The sequence below is a fragment of the Crinia signifera genome, chromosome 11 (assembly GCF_055691185.1).
Source record: "Crinia signifera chromosome 11, ASM5569118v1, whole genome shotgun sequence".
Taxonomy (NCBI): Eukaryota; Metazoa; Chordata; class Amphibia; order Anura; family Myobatrachidae; genus Crinia; species Crinia signifera.
The window spans coordinates 92,308,517-92,328,176 of NC_139227.1; the positions used below are offsets into that span (position 1 = coordinate 92,308,517).

General features: G+C 36.0%; 13 non-coding genes across 13 annotated transcripts; all 13 read right to left on the bottom strand.

Moving 5' to 3' along the window:
- Positions 1–6,591: 6,591 nt before the first annotated feature.
- TRNAS-GCU (transfer RNA serine (anticodon GCU)) lies at positions 6,592–6,673 on the bottom strand. The gene has a single exon. It is a non-coding gene; the product is annotated as a tRNA-Ser (tRNA).
- An 829-nt stretch (positions 6,674–7,502) lies between these two features.
- Positions 7,503–7,584, bottom strand: TRNAS-GCU (transfer RNA serine (anticodon GCU)). The gene has a single exon. It is a non-coding gene; the product is annotated as a tRNA-Ser (tRNA).
- Positions 7,585–8,415: 831 nt separating this feature from the next.
- TRNAS-GCU (transfer RNA serine (anticodon GCU)) lies at positions 8,416–8,497 on the bottom strand. Its single transcript has one exon. It is a non-coding gene; the product is annotated as a tRNA-Ser (tRNA).
- Positions 8,498–9,326: 829 nt separating this feature from the next.
- TRNAS-GCU (transfer RNA serine (anticodon GCU)) lies at positions 9,327–9,408 on the bottom strand. Its single transcript has one exon. It is a non-coding gene; the product is annotated as a tRNA-Ser (tRNA).
- Positions 9,409–10,239: 831 nt separating this feature from the next.
- On the bottom strand, positions 10,240–10,321 carry TRNAS-GCU (transfer RNA serine (anticodon GCU)). The gene has a single exon. It is a non-coding gene; the product is annotated as a tRNA-Ser (tRNA).
- Positions 10,322–12,739: 2,418 nt separating this feature from the next.
- TRNAS-GCU (transfer RNA serine (anticodon GCU)) lies at positions 12,740–12,821 on the bottom strand. Its single transcript has one exon. It is a non-coding gene; the product is annotated as a tRNA-Ser (tRNA).
- Positions 12,822–13,261: 440 nt separating this feature from the next.
- Positions 13,262–13,343, bottom strand: TRNAS-GCU (transfer RNA serine (anticodon GCU)). Its single transcript has one exon. It is a non-coding gene; the product is annotated as a tRNA-Ser (tRNA).
- Positions 13,344–14,340: 997 nt separating this feature from the next.
- On the bottom strand, positions 14,341–14,422 carry TRNAS-GCU (transfer RNA serine (anticodon GCU)). The gene has a single exon. It is a non-coding gene; the product is annotated as a tRNA-Ser (tRNA).
- Positions 14,423–15,039: 617 nt separating this feature from the next.
- Positions 15,040–15,121, bottom strand: TRNAS-GCU (transfer RNA serine (anticodon GCU)). Its single transcript has one exon. It is a non-coding gene; the product is annotated as a tRNA-Ser (tRNA).
- A 479-nt stretch (positions 15,122–15,600) lies between these two features.
- Positions 15,601–15,682, bottom strand: TRNAS-GCU (transfer RNA serine (anticodon GCU)). Its single transcript has one exon. It is a non-coding gene; the product is annotated as a tRNA-Ser (tRNA).
- Positions 15,683–16,825: 1,143 nt separating this feature from the next.
- On the bottom strand, positions 16,826–16,907 carry TRNAS-GCU (transfer RNA serine (anticodon GCU)). The gene has a single exon. It is a non-coding gene; the product is annotated as a tRNA-Ser (tRNA).
- An 830-nt stretch (positions 16,908–17,737) lies between these two features.
- TRNAS-GCU (transfer RNA serine (anticodon GCU)) lies at positions 17,738–17,819 on the bottom strand. Its single transcript has one exon. It is a non-coding gene; the product is annotated as a tRNA-Ser (tRNA).
- Positions 17,820–18,296: 477 nt separating this feature from the next.
- On the bottom strand, positions 18,297–18,378 carry TRNAS-GCU (transfer RNA serine (anticodon GCU)). The gene has a single exon. It is a non-coding gene; the product is annotated as a tRNA-Ser (tRNA).
- Positions 18,379–19,660: the final 1,282 nt, after the last annotated feature.

Below are 19,660 nucleotides of genomic sequence, written 5' to 3' on the forward strand. Positions count from 1 at the left end.
TTGTATGGGATCACAGATAGTTCTGAGTATGTGACTAGTGTGAGCAAGTGAGAAGGTATAGAAAATACTGTGCTGGTCATAGTTAGTTGGAATTGGCGATGATGATGCACCTGTGAGGTAATGATTATTTGATGAGAGTGAACGCACAATGGTCTGGTGACAGGTGGTGAAAGCTTCAAGAATTGAGATAGTATATCCCACTAACCCACATATGTTTGGAAAGATTGTACTGTCCCACTGAGGGGTTAATTCTGTTCAGTGAGAAGTGAGGAGAGGTGATATGTTTTTTAGAGCCTTAGGGAGAAAAAAAAATGGGGAAAAAAAAGAATAATTTAAAAAAAAATTTTGTTTATTTTTGAAAAAGCAGAAGGGAATAAGTTTTTTTTCAGTGATGAGGTGAGAGTAACATCAGAAATAACTCTGTAGGAGATTAAAGGCAGGAAAAGGTTAATGAGATTGATAAGAGAGTAAAGTTTTATTCCTAAATGATGTGAAATATCCAAGGAGTGTTACAGAACTGTTTTCCATAACAAGGACATATGAACAATTATGTGTTGAAAGATCTTGAAGATAATGTTTACCCTTTTGAAAAAGCACAATGAATAGATTAAAGTTATTGCAATGTTTGTATGGGACAGTGATCAGCCATACCCAAGGATGACCTCCAGCCCCCTCCCCATTGCTGCCCTCATGGGATAATGTTGTTTAAAAAACTGCCATTTTTTTTTTCCAAATGACAAATGCTAATATGATGTCTGAGCTTAATAATGCTATTGCTTTTGCTTGTTTTATTTAAATTAAATCCCAGCCAATAGAGGTGTGACCATTCCAGAGAAAAGATTAATTTACAAATTGATGCATTTCATTTTGCACAGAAAAAGCAAGTGTTTTAAAAAAATATTATTATTATTATTATTATTACTGAGCCACTAGAAATTCTTTAGAAAATAATATTGAGTCTGCAGGTACCTCTGCAGAATCCTTATCAAAGCCCTTATTGAAAAAATACAGATTTTATAGTGATTATTATAAGATGCATATTGAGTTGCATTTTTATGCTTACTGATTTATCTGATTGCATGTTGCCACTTTACTAGATCCATTGGTCATGCATATGAGCCCACAAATAAGGAATGGAGGTCACAATTAGGTGCAGCACTACTGGGTACTGCTACTAGTAATCACATTTGCTGCACAACCAATCATGATATTCTCTCAAATATTTGTAATGATTTAATGATTGTTTTTTCTCAGAGTGGTTTGGAAGAAATTGTGTATTATTAACAGGAATCCATGAGAGACTGCTGTCAGAAGGCACTAACCGATATGAGAACCCTCACGGGGTTAGAGGATACGAGTGATGCTCATAGGGCATTAGCAATTAGTATTTTGATGAGTTTTCAACTACTCATCCTGTCACAAGTTTCTGAACATCTATGGACCACAAGAAATAGTTTTTTTCCGATTTTACAACAAAGCATATTATCTAATACCCATAGTAGTTGCAACACTCCGTTATTGTAGGTTATCTGCCCAATGTGATTATTCTTATTATTTTTTTAGTGTAAATCAATTCACTTTACAGTTATGGAAGTATTACCGTCATCTAATTATTGATTTATGATCTGCATATCTCTTACTATCAAATAGCAGATAGTCAGGACTTAATACATTTATTTACAGCACAGTCCAATATACGTGGACTTAATTAAGCCAAAGTTTTATGGACAGCCCCACTATGTCCCACAATGAGTTGCATGATTGCTACCACAATGCTGATTCAATATGTTTATGATCTAATTATGTGTTTATAATTCTTTACAGGATTCTCTTACTGACACATTTTCTATTACTACTACTAAATCTAACTGACACAGAGCTGACAAAGTACAAAATACTGACATAATTGCTTCATTTGAGGCTCTGATACACGCACTGACAGAAGCCACAGCACTGGATATATCAGATTTATCATATACCTGTCTTTACTGTAATGAACAACAACCAGAGGCCTTGGGAGTTTGAACACATATACATGGGGATTCACATAGACCGATTGGGTATTACAGCTGCGCACTTGACCAAGTGGCAGCTGCATTACCGACATGCTTAAGAGCTGTGGCGGCTGCCGCGGCCTTAGTGCAGAAAGTAGAGGACATTGTACTACAACACCCACTGACATTATGTGTTCCTCATGCGGTTGCTTTCTTACTAAACTCTTCATGGACAAGACACATTTCCAGTGCATGGTTCTCTCGTTGGGAACTTTTGCTCCCAGCGCCACATGACCTGACTATTGTCAGGTGTGGTACGCTAAATCCTGCTACTCTGCTACCTGGTGGGACCCGGGAGTCCCAGAGGATGGATGAGATGCAGGATTTAGAACATGATTGTGAGGAATATTTAAAGCAGAATTTCTCCAATTAGACCTGGTATCTCTGACACGCCACTACCATCTACAAAGATTGTAGTTGTCACCAACAAGGAGACTCAGGATGGCCATATACGGGATATGCGGTAGTATTGGATTTAGAGATCCTCATTTTCCATCGTGATTTTGCTATGATATAATACGCTAATATCACAGCAAGTAAAGGAGCTCATTGAGGCTGTGCAAATCTCTGCAAAGGCAGTAGTTGTTAAGTGTCAAGCTCACATGTTATAAAGTGATCTTGTTTCACTTGGTAACAAAAATAAGATGGCCACTGTTGTGAATCACACCACTATACAATTTAATGTTTTTACAATTGACCAGCAGAATCTCATAAAACATCAAGAGTTGTGTATTTAAAAGGAATGTGCCAATGGATGATAAATGGATGCAGTCAAAAGGCTAATGGCCTATGTAACGATGGTGGGGGCAGATCAGTAACCCCTCCTCCTGGCAGATGCGGAAGCTGCCCATGGGATGACCCATGTAAGGAGAGAGAGGGCATGTATTTTGATTTCATCTTATGCAGAGAAAAGGAGTCCCAAACTCAACTGCAAGAGAATGAACTCAGGAAAATTATTCCTATAGAACCATCTAACATTTCTCCTACCACTGGTCCATTCCTAAGGTTAAAAATATTTTTTGGGAATTTACATGCATATAAAATTGTCATTATATTTAAATGGTATCTGATATGTTATCTTGATTATAAGGAACATCCCAGCTGTCCCATGAACAGCATCCTTTACAGCAAAGAAATGTTTTGAGAAATTTGTGTTCAGATATGTTATCCCATAAGGTATATGGTATTAAAGAAATCATAGAGGTACATATTTGACAGGAAAGGTATTCTAAGGGATAAGTCAATATATGGATATGAAAAATTGGTTGCACTCACCACACACTAAAAGGTTTTAGTCAAAATTGAACATGTTAACAAATGCACATTGAGAACACATTATTTAGGGTGGGTGTGGAAATTACCATGAGTTGACTTGAAGTTTTGTCTTCGGTTTTGTATAACATTCACACTACTCCTCAGCAGCCACTGAACCTGTCCTCTTATAAGATCATTATTTTAATTTATATATACATTTTTTTATTTTTGGGAGACCAGCAAACCCTACTCAACATCCAGCAGCAGACTTGTCACTCTAATTCTCACATCATCTAAATACTTTACCAGAAAAGCAAACAAGCTTATGAAGGGATGTTGTTATAAGGTCCAGCCTGGAGACTATGCAATGGTGAGAAAAATTCTTACAATTAAATGTCTCGTAGATCAAAGGCAAGACCCATCCCTGTGAAACAAACCAATTGAATTAATGCGTCTCACTGCAAGAAGGTTTCCGACCTGGTGGTGATATCAGTTGAAAGAAAAATAAACTGATGCAGATAAATATCTGCTTTATCAGTTGGAGGCCCCAGCGAGAAATATTGTGACTTTGATTCTAACTTAATAAACTTATTTGATGATGGTCCTGTCCAGGGCCCCCACACAGACCAAGACAAGGTCCACGGAATCGGGGGGCATCCTTAGTGGTGTCCCTGCGGGTTGTGGGCAGGAAGAGGTCCACGGAATCGGGGGATACCCTTAGTGGTGTCCCTGCGGGTTGTGGACAAGGTGTAAAACAATGATCCCCATGAGTGACCAAGTTTCCCATACACTTACTAACTGAAGAAGTCATTTTTTGTTTTTTAAGTTTTCATATTTTTATAGTGAATGAGGGTTACCAGGGATTGGTTGCTGGCAAGGACAGTGTGTATAGTTATCAAAGAGGTATTACTAGAGTCATGGTGGTGTATTCTACTTCTGCTTTTAATTTTAATCCCACAAGTATAATCATAACAGACACACATATACATCATACTACTGATGCTCCCAGGTTTCGGTATGCATCAGAGGATGGTAATAAAATACTGATAGCCAATATGTTAAACTAATTAGAAGGTTTAAAATAAATATATGAGTAATAACATAAAAGTAACTAAGAACATCCACACCAGAACCATTGATAGAATACATCTAGTAAGGTATCAGTAAAGAAGAGGCATTCTGAGTAAGGATGATAACAATGGTGCAAACATAATATCTATATGCAAACTGACATTTCTTCTTTAAGACGCTCATCATGAGCTGATAAAAAGAACAATAAGGTAAACTGATTGTTGGTTATATTGTCATCTACGGTATCACTCCGGTAATGTTGGGTTAATGGCTACTTATATTTGCAGTCAAATCAAACAACACTTCATTTTCTATGTAGGATTTACACAAGTGAATCTTATAAGATTACTGACTCTCCCTAGGTTTAAAATTGGTAAAGAGTGTAATAACAGGAGATATTTTGGAGTACAACAAAACATGTAGTTATGTGACAGAGTTGGGTGTGCTAGTATAACATCTAGATAAAAAAAAGGGTACTAATTGAATTGTATCTTATGATGTTTTCTCAACATACTGTCTCTTAAGATATGGACATTACCACAAGGATTATATTATATTTACAAATTTAAGGTTTCTAAATGGTTACAAACAAGATCTATTGTAATAAATTGTACTTTTACTAATTAATACAGTGGTGATTCAACATGAAGATTTGAAAGTAACACATGGTATATTAAAGAAACACACTTATTTACATTATCCCAAGTTCATAAAATTGTGTTTGAATTTGTGAATATAATTAAAATATGGTACAAGCATCACAAATACTAAACGGATGATGACGTTAAAAGGAAAGTTGAATGAAATTATTTGGGTTAAAAATTAGTTTATTGAACAGGTGTGAGTGATGTGATTCCCTACAGTTGGTTTATTTGGTTGAACCCCAATAACTGGTTCGCATAAGTCAATGTTATATATGCTTTAAGAAATTTAATGTTTTTGCCAAGATAATATTATTGATTTTTCTGTATACTAGTGAAATGCTTCAAGCAGGTTTTCCGATGTATTAAGAGAGAAACAAATGATGCACAGTACGAGAGATATGAACTTTCTTCTGAGATATGAAAAAAGTTGAGGATGGACTGATAATACAGAAAATCAACTAATCAATAAATCTATGCTTTTATTATATTCTGTTTTCCTGACTGCCGCTATTATTGCTGCAGATGACTTTAAATAGTTGCACACTGTACTATTCACTGCGTGTGAGGCCTTCCCTTTGCGCTAAACAGTTATAATATGTTAGAAGCAGCAGCCATTTTGTTGAACCATGACTTGCATAATAATATTATAAAATGGCTGATCATTCAGAACAGAGCTGTAAAAGTGATTTCTTATAGAGAATTATTTTTGGTTTTAGAAGCTTAAGAATGTGATGTTGACAGTATAATAGAACAAGGACAGACACCTAGACTCCACAATCATCAACTATATGGGAACAAGGCCACACATGCGTAGACCCACAAGGCCACTGAAGCTGGGTGTTGGGTTAATTATGACATCATGATTGAAAGCAGAGCTTTCCAATAAGACTCAATGCTTATGAGTAATTAATTAATTAATGTGATTTAGGTTTAAATATCAGAGTTATAGAAGGAGGGGGAAGGCAGTTGAGGAAGAACCAGCAAGCACGGGGGGGCTGGAGGTAATTATGAAGGAGGTTTAATCATGGCTGATCACTGTCCTTGAAAGGTGTCCATTTTGATTTGAAATAGAATTACTGTTTAAGTATTAGCTAATCAATTTTATGTTTCTTGTGTTAGTCTGCATTTGCAAATACCTGTAATGAAGCTATTCTTTAAGTAAAGCATTGTCATACCTTTTATAACAAGGTTGTCTGGGTGTGCAATCATTTCAGCATTGCCGTTATATATAAAGGTAATAAGGTAAATATATACAAGTTTGGGTTATCAATCATATCTAATCTTATCAGATAAATATCTGCTTTATCACTACCAATCCCGGCTTTCTGACACCACTTTTCCTACTTTAAAGTCAACTATTTCTAGCATTTGGACTGTGTTCTCATCACTATCAAAGGCTTGATGGCAAGTCACATCTGGCCAATAGCACGACTGCTACTGTAAAAGCAATGCTAGAGTTACACTAAAAGTGTGCTGTGCATGTCTGTTATTTAAAGAAAGACTTTATAACATGATTGACAGGAATTTAAGATCTTGACAAAAATATCAGCTCCAAAAAGATGTGAAGCCGACGAGGATGGGATTTGAACCCATGCGTGCAGAGCACAATGGATTAGCAGTCCATCGCCTTAACCACTCGGCCACCTTGTCCTCCATGTTGACAATGCACCCAGCAATCCGACACCACTTGTGGCATTTAAAAGTATATAATTTAAACCTCTGTGGATTGTATTATCATAACTATCAGCAGCCCATATAAGTTTAACAAATACCTAGAGAATGTTCTAGAATTTATTTACTTAATAATAAATGATTTTGTAAAATGAAAACACTTTCAGATCCAATTGTAAGACAGAGTATTATGTTCATGATCTTGAAGTAGAATTCCTGATTTGACTGGTATATTCTTGAAATTTTTGTGTTGGCTTCAAATGGCATCTTGTTCATAATCTTGACTTTACTGGTTTATTTCTTGATATTTTTGTTTAAGCTTCAATCGGCATCTTTTTCTGATCTTAAAATAGATTTCTTGATTAAAAGTATTTTTTTACAGTTATGTGTAAGCTTTGAGTGTTGGCTTCAAGCATTCTTCGCAAAAGTAACATGTCCAGACAACGTAAATTAAATCGACGTGGATGGGATTTGAACCCATGCGGGTTGATCACAATGGATTAGCAGTCCATGACCTTAACCTCTCGGCCACCTCGTCTTTCTGCTATCTCCCAATCCCGGCTTTCTGACACCACTTTTCCTACTTTAAAGTAAATTATTTCTAGCATTTGGACTGTGTTCTCATCACTATCAAAGGCTTGATGGCAAGTCACATCTGGCCAATAGCACGACTGCTACTGTAAAAGCAATGCTAGAGTTACACTAAAAGTGTGCTGTGCATGTCTGTTATTTAAAGAAAGACTTTATAACATGATTGACAGGAATTTAAGATCTTGACAAAAATATCAGCTCCAAAAAGATATGAAGCCGATGAGGATGGGATTTGAACCCATGCGTGCAGAGCACAATGGATTAGCAGTCCATCGCCTTAACCACTCGGCCACCTCGTCCTCCATGTTGACAATGCACCCAGCAATCCAACACCACTTGTGGCATTTAAAAGTCAATAATTTAAACCTCTGTGGATTGTATTGTCATAACTATCAGCAGCCCATATAAGTTTAACAAATACCTAGAGAATGTTCTAGACTTTATTTCCTTAATAATAAATGATTTTGTAAAATGAAAACACTTTCAGATCCAATTGTAAGACAGAGTATTATGTTCATGATCTTGAAGTAGAATTCCTGATTTGACTGGTATATTCTTGAAAATTTTGTGTTGTCTTCAAATGGCATCTTGTTCATAATCTTGACTTTACTGGTTTATTTCTTGATATTTTTGTTTAAGCTTCAATCGGCATCTTTTTCTGATCTTGAAATAGATTTCTTGATTAAAAGTATTTTTTTACAGTGATGTTTAAGCTTCGAGTGTTGGCTTATGAAGCATTCTTCACAAAAGTAGCATGTCCAGTCAACCTAAATTAAATCAACGATGATGGGATTTGAACCCATGCGTGCTGAGCACAATGGATTAGCAGTCCATATCCTTAACCTCTCAGCCACCTCGTCTTTCTGCTATCTCCCAATCCCGGCTTTCTGACACCACTTTTCCTACTTTAAAGTCAATTATTTCTAGCATTTGGACTGTGTTCTCATCACTATCAAAGGCTTGATGGCAAGTCACATCTGGCCAATAGCACGACTGCTACTGTAAAAGCAATGCTAGAGTTACACTAAAAGTGTGCTGTGCATGTCTGTTATTTAAAGAAAGACTTTATAACATGATTGACAGGAATTTAAGATCTTGACAAAAATATCAGCTCCAAAAAGATGTGAAGCCGACGAGGATGGGATTTGAACCCATGCGTGCAGAGCACAATGGATTAGCAGTCCATCGCCTTAACCACTCGGCCACCTTGTCCTCCATGTTGACAATGCACCCAGCAATCCGACACCACTTGTGGCATTTAAAAGTATATAATTTAAACCTCTGTGGATTGTATTATCATAACTATCAGCAGCCCATATAAGTTTAACAAATACCTAGAGAATGTTCTAGAATTTATTTACTTAATAATAAATGATTTTGTAAAATGAAAACACTTTCAGATCCAATTGTAAGACAGAGTATTATGTTCATGATCTTGAAGTAGAATTCCTGATTTGACTGGTATATTCTTGAAATTTTTGTGTTGGCTTCAAATGGCATCTTGTTCATAATCTTGACTTTACTGGTTTATTTCTTGATATTTTTGTTTAAGCTTCAATCGGCATCTTTTTCTGATCTTAAAATAGATTTCTTGATTAAAAGTATTTTTTTACAGTTATGTGTAAGCTTTGAGTGTTGGCTTCAAGCATTCTTCGCAAAAGTAACATGTCCAGACAACGTAAATTAAATCGACGTGGATGGGATTTGAACCCATGCGGGTTGATCACAATGGATTAGCAGTCCATGACCTTAACCTCTCGGCCACCTCGTCTTTCTGCTATCTCCCAATCCCGGCTTTCTGACACCACTTTTCCTACTTTAAAGTAAATTATTTCTAGCATTTGGACTGTGTTCTCATCACTATCAAAGGCTTGATGGCAAGTCACATCTGGCCAATAGCACGACTGCTACTGTAAAAGCAATGCTAGAGTTACACTAAAAGTGTGCTGTGCATGTCTGTTATTTAAAGAAAGACTTTATAACATGATTGACAGGAATTTAAGATCTTGACAAAAATATCAGCTCCAAAAAGATATGAAGCCGATGAGGATGGGATTTGAACCCATGCGTGCAGAGCACAATGGATTAGCAGTCCATCGCCTTAACCACTCGGCCACCTCGTCCTCCATGTTGACAATGCACCCAGCAATCCAACACCACTTGTGGCATTTAAAAGTCAATAATTTAAACCTCTGTGGATTGTATTGTCATAACTATCAGCAGCCCATATAAGTTTAACAAATACCTAGAGAATGTTCTAGACTTTATTTCCTTAATAATAAATGATTTTGTAAAATGAAAACACTTTCAGATCCAATTGTAAGACAGAGTATTATGTTCATGATCTTGAAGTAGAATTCCTGATTTGACTGGTATATTCTTGAAAATTTTGTGTTGTCTTCAAATGGCATCTTGTTCATAATCTTGACTTTACTGGTTTATTTCTTGATATTTTTGTTTAAGCTTCAATCGGCATCTTTTTCTGATCTTGAAATAGATTTCTTGATTAAAAGTATTTTTTTACAGTGATGTTTAAGCTTCGAGTGTTGGCTTATGAAGCATTCTTCACAAAAGTAGCATGTCCAGTCAACCTAAATTAAATCAACGATGATGGGATTTGAACCCATGCGTGCTGAGCACAATGGATTAGCAGTCCATATCCTTAACCGCTCAGCCACCTCGTCTTTCTGCTATCTCCCAATCCCGGCTTTCTGACACCACTTTTCCTACTTTAAAGTCAATTATTTCTAGCATTTGGACTGTGTTCTCATCACTATCAAAGGCTTGATGGCAAGTCACATCTGGCCAATAGCACGACTGCTACTGTAAAAGCAATGCTAGAGTTACACTAAAAGTGTGCTGTGCATGTCTGTTATTTAAAGAAAGACTTTATAACATGATTGACAGGAATTTAAGATCTTGACAAAAATATCAGCTCCAAAAAGATATGAAGCCGACGAGGATGAGATTTGAACCCATGCGTGCAGAGCACAATGGATTAGCAGTCCATCGCCTTAACCACTCGGCCACCTCGTCCTCCATGTTGACAATGCACCCAGCAATCCGACACCACTTGTGGCATTTAAAAGTCAATAATTTAAACCTCTGTGGATTGTATTGTCATAACTATCAGCAGCCCATATAAGTTTAACAAATACCTAGAGAATGTTCTAGACTTTATTTCCTTAATAATAAATGATTTTGTAAAATGAAAACACTTTCAGATCCAATTGTAAGACAGAGTATTATGTTCATGATCTTGAAGTAGAATTCCTGATTTGACTGGTATATTCTTGAAATTTTTGTGTTGGCTTCAAATGGCATCTTGTTCATAATCTTGACATTACTGGTTTATTTCTTGATATTTTTGTTTAAGCTTCAAAAAGATATCAAGCCGACGGCATCTCTGTTATTTAAAGAAAGACTTTATAACATGGTTGACAGGAATTTAAGATCTTGACAAAAATATCAGCTCCAAAAAGATATCATGCCGCCGAGGATATGATTTGAACCCATGCGTGCAGAGCACAATGGATTAGCAGTCCATTGCCCTAACCGCTCGGCCACCTCGTCCTCAATGTTTGCAACATTCATAGCAATCCGACACCACGTGTGGTATTTAAAATTCAATAATTTAAACCTCTGTGGATTGTATTGTCATAACTATCAGCAGCCCATATAAGTTTATCAAATACCTAGAGAATGTTTTAGACTTTATTTACTTAATAATAAATGATTTTGTAAAATGAAAACACTTTCAGATCCAATTGTAAGACAGAGTATTATGTTCATGATATTGAAGTAGAATTCCTGATTTGACTGGTATATTCTTGAAATTATTGTGTTGGCTTCAAATGGCATCTTGTTCATAATCTTGACTTTACTGGGTTATTTCTTGATATTTTTGTTTAAGTTTCAATCAGCATCTTTTTCTGATCTTGAAATAGATTTCTTGATTTAAAGTATTTTTTACAGTGATGTGTAAGCTTCGAGTATTGTCATTCTTCGCAAAAGTAGCATGTCCAGACAACGTAAATTAAATCAACGAGGATGGGATTGAACCCATGCGTGCTGAGCACAATGGTTTAGCAATCCATAACCTTAACCTCTCGGCCACCTCGTCTTTCTGCTATCTACGAATCCCGGCTTTCTGACACCACTTTTCGTACTTTAAAGTCAACTATTTCTAGCATTTGGACTGTGTTCTCATCACTATCAAAGGCTTGATGGCAAGTCACATCTGGCCAATAGCACGACTGCTACTGTAAAAGCAATGCTAGAGTTACACTAAAAGTGTGCTGTGCATGTCTGTTATTTAAAGAAAGACTTTATAACATGATTGACAGGAATTTAAGATCTTGACAAAAATATCAGCTCCAAAAAGATATCAAGCCGACGAGGATGGGATTTGAATACCTAGAATATGTTCTAGACTTTATTTACTTATTAATAAATGATTTTGTAAAATGAAAACCCTTTCAGATCTAATTGTAAGACAGAGTATTATGTTCATGATCTTGAAGTAGAATTCCTGATTTGACTGGTATATTCTTGAAATTTTTGTGTTGGCTTCAAATGGCATCTTGTTCATAATCTTGACTTTACTGGGTTATTTCTTGATATTTTTGTTTAAGCTTCAATCGGCATCTTTTTCTGAACTTGAAATAGATTTCTTGATTTAAAGTATTTTTTTACAGTGATGTGTAAGCTTCGAGTGTTGTCATTTTTCACAAAAGTAGCATGTCCAGACAACGTAAATTAAATCAACGAGGATGGGATTGAACCCATGCGGGCTGAGCACAATGGTTTAGCAATCCATAACCTTAACCTCTCGGCCACCTCATTTTTCTGCTATCTCCCAATCCCGGCTTTCTGACACCACTTTTCCTACTTTAAAGTCAATTATTTCTAGCATTTGGACTGTGTTCTCATCACTATCAAAGGCTTGATGGCAAGTCACATCTCGCCACTAGCACGACTGCTACTGTAAAAGCAATGCTAGAGTTACACTAAAAGTGTGCTGTGCATGTCTGTTATTTAAAGAAAGACTTTATAACATGATTGACAGGAATTTAAGATCTTGACAAAAATATCAGCTCCAAAAAGATATCAAGCCGACGAGGATGGGATTTGAATACCTAGAGAATGTTCTAGACTTTATTTACTTAATAAAAAATGAATTTGTAAAATGAACACTTTCAGATCCAATTGTAAGACAGAGTATTATGTTCATGATCTTGAAGTAGAATTCCTGATTTGACTGGTATATTCTTGAAATTTTTGTGTTGGCTTCAAATGGCATCTTGTTCATAATCTTGACATTACTGGTTTATTTCTTGATATTTTTGTTTAAGCTTCAATCGGCATCTCCGTTATTTAAAGAAAGACTTCATAATATGGTTGACAGGAATTTAAGATCTTGACAAAAATATCAGCTCCAAAAAGATATCAAGCCGACGAGGATATGATATGAACCCATGCGTGCAGAGCACAATGGATTAGCAGTCCATCGCCTTAACCACTCGGCCACCTCGTCCTCCATGTTTGCCACATACGTAGCAATCCGACACCACTTGTCTTATTTAAAAGTCAATAATTTAAACCTCTGTGGATTGTATTGTCATAACTATCAGCAGCCCATATAAGTTTAACAAATACCTAGAGAATGTTCTAGACTTTATTTATTTAATAATAAATGATTTTGTAAAATGAAAACACTTTCAGATCCAATTGTAAGACAGAGTATTATGTTCATGATCTTGAAGTAGAATTCCTGATTTGACTGGTATATTCTTGAAATTTTTGTGTTGTCTTCAAATGGCATCTTGTTCATAAACTTGACTTTACTGGTTTATTTCTTGATATTTTTGTTTAAGCTTCAATCAGCATCTCTGTTATTTAAAGAAAGACTGTATAACATGGTTGACAGGAATTTAAGATCTTGACAAAAATCTCAGCTCCAAAAAGATATCAAGCTGACGAGGATGGGATTTGAATCCATGCCTGCAGAGCACAATGGATTAGCAGTCCATCGCCTTAACCACTCGGCCACCTCGTCCTACATGTTTGCCATACACCTAGCAATCCGACACCACTTGTGGCATTTAAAAGTCAATAATTTAAACCTCTGTGGATTGTATTGTCATAACTATCAGCAGCCCATAGAAGTTTAACAAATACCTAGAAAATGTTCTAGACTTTATTTACTTAATAATAAATGATTTTGTAAAAGGAAAACCCTTTCAGATCCAATTGTAAGACAGAGTATTATGTTCATGATCTTGAAGTAGAATTCCTGATTTGACTGGTATATTCTTGATATTATTGTGTTGGCTTCAAATGGAATCTTGTTCATAATCTTGACTTTACTGGGTTATTTCTTGATATTTTTGTTTAAGCTTCAATCGGCATCTTTTTCTGATCTTGAAATAGATTTCTTGATTTAAAGTATTTTTTTACAGTGATGTGTAAGCTTCGAGTGTTGTCATTCTTCACAAAAGTAGCATGTCCAGACAACGTAAATTAAATCAACGAGGATGGGATTGAACCCATGCGTGGTGAGCACAATGGTTTAGCAAACCATAACCTTAACCTCTCGGCCACCTCGTCTTTCTGCTATCTACCAATCCCGGCTTTCTGACACCACTTTTCGTACTTTAAAGTCAACTATTTCTAGCATTTGGACTGTGTTCTCATCACTATAGAAGGCTTGATGGCAAGTCACATCTGGCCAATAGCACGACTGCTACTGTAAAAGCAATGCTAGAGTTACACTAAAAGTGTGCTGTGCATGTCTGTCATTTAAAGAAAGATTTTATAACATGATTGACAGGAATTAAAGATCTTGACAAAAATATCAGCTCCAAAAAGATATCAAGCCGACGAGGATGGGATTTGAACCCATGCGTGCATAATCTTGACTTTACTGGTTTATTTCTTGATATTTTTGTTTAAGCTTCAATTGGCATCTCTGTTATTTAAAGAAAGACTTTATAACATGGTTGACAGGAATTTAAGATCTTGACAAAAATATCAGCTCCAAAAAGATATCAAGCCGACGAGGATGGGATTTGAACCCATGCGTGCAGAGCACAATGGATTAGCAGTCCATCGCCTTAATCACTCGGCCACCTCGTCCTCCATGTTTTCCACTCACGTAGCAATCCGACACCACTTGTCTTATTTAAAAGTCAATAATTTAAACCTCTGTGGATTGTATTGTCATAACTATCAGCAGCCCATATAAGTTTAACAAATACCTAGAGAATTTTCCTAGACTTTATTTACTTAATAATAAATGATTTTGTAAAATGAAAACACTTTCAGATCCAATTGTAAGACAGAGTATTATGTTCATGATCTTGAAGTAGAATTCCTGATTTGACTGGTATATTCTTTAAATTTTTGTGTTGTCTTCAAATGGCATCTTGTTCATAATCTTGACTTTACTGGTTTATTTCTTGATATTTTTGTTTAAGCTTCAATCGGCATCTCTGTTATTTAAAGAAAGACTTTATAACATGGTTGACAGGAATTTAAGATCTTGACAAAAATATCAGCTCCAAAAAGATATCAAGCCGACGAGGATGGGATTTTAACCCATGCGTGCATAATCTTGACTTTACTGGTTTATTTCTTGATATTTTTGTTTAAGCTTCAATCGGCATCTCTGTTATTTAAAGAAAGACTTTATAACATGGTTGACAGGAATTTAAGATCTTGACAAAAATATCAGCTCCAAAAAGATATAAAGCCGACAAGGATGGAATTTGAACCCATGCGTGCAGAGCACAATGGATTAGCAGTCCATCGCCTTAACCACTCGGCCACCTCGTCCTACATGTTTGCCACACACCCAGCAATCCGACACCACTTGTGGTATTTAAAATTCAATAATTTAAACCTCTGTGGATTGTATTGTCATAACTATCAGCAGCCCATAGAAGTTTAACAAATACCTAGAAAATGTTCTAGACTTTATTTACTTAATAATAAATGATTTTGTAAAAGGAAAACCCTTTCAGATCCAATTGTAAGACAGAGTATTATGTTCATGATCTTGAAGTAGAATTCCTGATTTGACTGGTATATTCTTGAATTTTTTGTGTTGTCTTCAAATGGCATCTTGTTCATAATCTTGACTTTACTGGTTTATTTCTTGATATTTTTGTTTAAGCTTCAATCGGCATCTTTTTCTGATCTTGAAATAGATTTCTTGATTAAAAGTATTTTTTTACAGTGATGTGTAAGCTTCGAGTGTTGGCTTATGAAGCATTCTTCACAAAAGTAGCATGTCCAGACAACGTAAATTAAATCAACGAGGATGGGGTTTGAACCCATGCGTGCTGAGCACAATGGATTAGCAGTCCATAACCTTAACCTCTCGGCCACCTCGTCTTTCTGCTATCTCCCAAACCCGGCTTTCTGACACCACTTTTAATACTTTAAAGTCAATTATTTCTAGCATTTGGACTGTGTTTTCATCACTATCAAAGGCTTGATGGCAAGTCACATCTCGCCAATAGCACGACTGCTACTGTAAAAGCAATGCTAGAGTTACACTAAAAGTGTGCTGTGCATGTCTGTTATTTAAAGAAAGACTTTATAACATGATTGACAGGAATTTAAGATCTTGACAAAAATATCAGCTCCAAAAAGAAATGAAGCCGACGAGGATGGGATTTTAACCCATGCGTGCAGAGCACCATGGATTAGCAGTCCATCGCCGTCCATGTTGACAATGCACCCAGCAATCCGACACCACTTGTGGCATTTAAAAGTCAATAATTTAAACCTCTGTGGATTGTATTGTCATAACTATCAGCAGCCCATATAAGTTTAACAAATACCTAGAGAATGTTCTAGAATTTATTTACTTAATAATAAATGATTTTGTAAAATGAAAACACTTTCAGATCCAATTGTAAGACAGAGTATTATGTTCATGATCTTGAAGTAGAATTCCTGATTTGACTGGTATATTCTTGAAATTTTTGTGTTGGCTTCAAATGGCATCTTGTTCATAATCTTGACTTTACTGGTTTATTTCTTGATATTTTTGTTTAAGCTTCAATCGGCATCTTTTTCTGATCTTGAAATAGATTTCTTGATTAAAAGTATTTTTTTACAGTGTTGGCTTATGAAGCATTCTTCGCAAAAGTAGCATGTCCAGACAACGTAAATTAAATCGAAGAGTATGGGATTTGAACCCATGCATGCTGAGCACAATGGATTAGCAGTCCATGACCTTAACCTCTCGGCCACCTCGTCTTTCTGCTATCTCCCAATCCCGGCTTTCTGACACCACTTTTCCTACTTTAAAGTAAATTATTTCTAGCATTTGGACTGTGTTCTCATCACTATCAAAGGCTTGATGGCAAGTCACATCTGGCCAATAGCACAACTGCTACTGTAAAAGCAATGCTAGAGTTACACTAAAAGTGTGCTGTGCATGTCTGTTATTTAAAGAAAGACTTTATAATATGATTGACAGGAATTTAAGATCTTGACAAAAATATCAGCTCCAAAAAGATATGAAGCCAACGAGAATGGGATTTGAACCCGTGCGTGCAGAGCACAATGGATTAGCAGTCCATCGCCTTAACCACTCGGCCACCTCGTCCTCCATGTTGACAATGCACCCAGCAATCCGACACCACTTGTGGCATTTAAAAGTCAATAATTTAAACCTCTGTGGATTGTATTGTCATAACTATCAGCAGCCCATATAAGTTTAACAAATACCTAGAGAATGTTCTAGAATTTATTTACTTAATAATAAATAATTTTGTAAAATGAAAACACTTTCAGATCCAATTGTAAGACAGAGTATTATGTTCATGATCTTGAAGTAGAATTCCTGATTTGACTGGTATATTCTTGAAATTTTTGTGTTGTCTTCAAATGGCATCTTGTTCATAATCTTGACTTTACTGGTTTATATCTTGATATTTTTGTTTAAGCTTCAATCGGCATCTTTTTCTGATCTTGAAATAGATTTCTTAATTTAAAGTATTTTTTTACAGTGATGTGTAAGCTTCAAGTGTTGGCTTCAAGCATTCTTCGCAAAAGTAGCATGTCCAGACAACGTAAATTAAACCGACGAGGATGGGATTTGAACCCATGTGTGCTGAGCATAATGGATTAGCAGTCCATAACCTTAACCATCTCGGCCAGCTCGTCTTTCTGCCATCTCCCAATCCCGGCTTTCTGACACCACTTTTCCTACTTTAAAGTCAACTATTTCTAGCATTTGGACTGTGTTCTCATCACTATCAAAGGCTTGATGGCAAGTCACATCTGGCCAATAGCACGACTGCTACTGTAAAAGCAATGCTAGAGTTACACTAAAAGTGTGCTGTGCATGTCTGTTATTTAAAGAAAGACTTTATAACATGATTGATAGGAATTTAAGATCTTGACAAAAATATCAGCTCCAAAAAGATATCAAGCCGACGAGGATGGGATTTGAACCCATGCGTGCAGAGCACAATTGATTAGCAGTCCATCGCCTTAACCACTCGGCCACCTCGTCCTCCATGTTGACAATGAACCCAGCAATCCGACACCACTTGTGGCATTTAAAAGTCAATAATTTAAACCTCTGTGGATTGTATTGTCTAAACTATCAGCAGCCCATATAAGTTTAACAAATACCTAGAGAATGTTCTAGACTTTATTTACTTAATAATAAAAGATTTTGTAAAATGAAAACCCTTTCAGATCCAATTGTAAGACAGAGTATTTTGTTCATGATCTTGAAGTAGAATTCCTGATTTGACTGGTATATTCTTGAAATTTTTGTGTTGTCTTCAAATGGCATCTTGTTCATAATCTTGACTTTACTGGTTTATATCTTGATATTTTTGTTTAAGCTTCAATCGGCATCTTTTTCTGATCTTAAAATAGATTTCTTAATTGAAAGTATTTTTTTACAGTGATGTGTAAGCTTCAAGTGTTGGCTTCAAGCATTCTTCGCAAAAGTAGCATGTCCAGACAACGTAAATTAAACCGACGAGGATGGGATTTGAACCCATGCGTGCAGAGCACAATGGATTAGCAGTCCATCGCCTTAACCACTCGGCCACCTCGTCCTCCATGTTGACAATGCACCCAGCAATCCAACACCACTTGTGGCATTTAAAAGTCAATAATTTAAACCTCTGTGGATTGTATTGTCATAACTATCAGCAGCCCACCTTGTCTTTCTGCTATCTACCAATCCCGGCTTTCTGACACCACTTTTCCTACTTTAAAGTCAATTATTTCTAGCATTTGGATTGTGTTCTCATCACTATCAAAGGCTTGATGGCAAGTCACATCTCGCCAATAGCACGACTGCTACTGTAAAAGCAATGCTTTTGTTCATGATCTTGAAGTAGAATTCAATGCTTTTGTTCATGATCTTGAAGTAGAATTCCTGATTTGACTGATATATTCTTGAAATTTTTGTGTAGGCTTCAAATGGCATCTTGTTTATAATCTTGACTTTACTGGTTTATTTCTTGATATTTTTGTTTAAGCTTCAATCGGCATCTTTTTCTGATCTTGAAATAGATTTCTTGATTTAAAGTATCTTTTTACAGTGATGTGTAAGCTTCGAGTGTTGTCTTATGAAGCATTCTTCACAAAAGTAGCATATCCAGACAACGTAAATTAAATCGACGAGGATGAGATTGAACCCGGAGCTGATAAAAATGTTGATAGGGATGTTATTTTTTTTTTTACTGCGATTTCAAAACCATGCACCAGAATTCACTTCTTTCAACTCAGTAATGCATTTTGGATGTGTACCTAGAGTTTAAAGCAGAAAAACAGGAACTTTTAGAATTTTCATTTTTTGACCAAAACGACAGGACCGGAGCTGATAAAAATGCTGCTATGGATGTTATTTTTTTTCTGACTGTGATTTCAAAACCATGCACCAAAATCAACTTCTTTCAACTCAGTAATGCATTTTGGATGTGTACCTAGAGTTTAAAGCAGAAAAACAGGAACTTTTAGAATTTTCAATTTTTGACCAAAATGACAGGTCCGGAACAGATAAAAATGTTGATATGGATGTAATTTTTTTCTGACTGCGGTTTCAAAACCATGCACCAGAATCAACTTCTTTCAACTCAGTAATGCATTTTGGATGTGTACCTAGAGTTTAAAGCAGAAAAACAGGAACTTTTAGAATTTTCATTTTTTGACCAAAACGACAGGACCGGAGCTGATAAAAATGTTGATATGGATGGTATTTTTTTTCTGACTGCGATTTCAAAACCATGCACCAGAATCAACTTCTTTCAACTCAGTAATGCATTTTGGATGTGTACCTAGAGTTTAAAGCAGAAAAATAGGAACTTTTAGAATTTTCATTTTTTGACCAAA